The following is a 921-nucleotide window of genomic DNA, read 5'->3' as shown; positions in this document are numbered from 1 at the left end:
GGGAGGGGGCGGGGGCCGGTGGGGGTCAGGGGAACGTGGAGGCGTCAGGGAAGCTGGTGAAGACTTCTCAGGGGTGCACGGGGGAGACAGAGATCAAGGGGAGATGGGAAGTTCAGGGGCAAGGAGATGGAGGAGGGCGAGTGTAAGAGGGAGGGATGCAGAGGTGCAGGAGAGGCTCGGGGTGAGGGGTGAGGATGAGTGCAGGGGCAGGCGACAGTGTAGAGCTGAGCCAGCAGAGGGGGGGCCGTGAAGTCCGTGGGTGCATGGAAAGGATGAACGAGGACAGTGTGGGGATTGCAGGGTGGCACGGGGGCACAGGCTGCAGCAGGCTGGAGAGTGCTCTCAGGGATGGAGTGACACCTTAATGGGGCCAGGTCACCCTAAGCTCCTTGGAGCATTGGTGACACAAGTAACAAGTTGTTAGCATTGCCAAAAGTAGCTGTGGGGCCAAGACCAGCAAAGGCACAGAGGGTGGGGAGCCCTGGCTGCATGAGCCCATCAGGTATCGTTCGCATGGGGCATCACAACCACCATGGGACAGTCCTACACCTTCCCAGTGCCCTGGATGACCCTCAAGGAGGCAGAACCTTCATTTTTCCGGTGGGGAGGGACAGATAGTGCCTCCAGGGTGCACAGGCAGCACTGTGGTGGAAAGCAGCCACATCACACAGCACAGGGAGGGTGCCAGGGCAGAGGCATGAAGGAGATGCAGCTTTAATGGCATTTGTCGATGTTTACAAATGAGTCATCCAGCTAAGCAGCCCAGCTGTAAATCAGCACCCTAACTCTTCCAGCATCAGTTGCACCCCCTCCTCTGTCTACCCAGCTCTGGACAAGTGCCTGGCTCCTCCAGAAACAACCTCATAAATAACAGCAACAAAACAAACCCTCCTGCAGCCACGGTGGGCCTGAGTGCACCAG

This window comes from Corvus brachyrhynchos, unplaced genomic scaffold (genome assembly GCF_000691975.1).
Source record: "Corvus brachyrhynchos isolate BGI_N302 unplaced genomic scaffold, ASM69197v1 scaffold490, whole genome shotgun sequence".
NCBI classification, from domain to species: Eukaryota; Metazoa; Chordata; class Aves; order Passeriformes; family Corvidae; genus Corvus; species Corvus brachyrhynchos.
Note: the sequence above shows the minus strand (reverse complement) of the source record.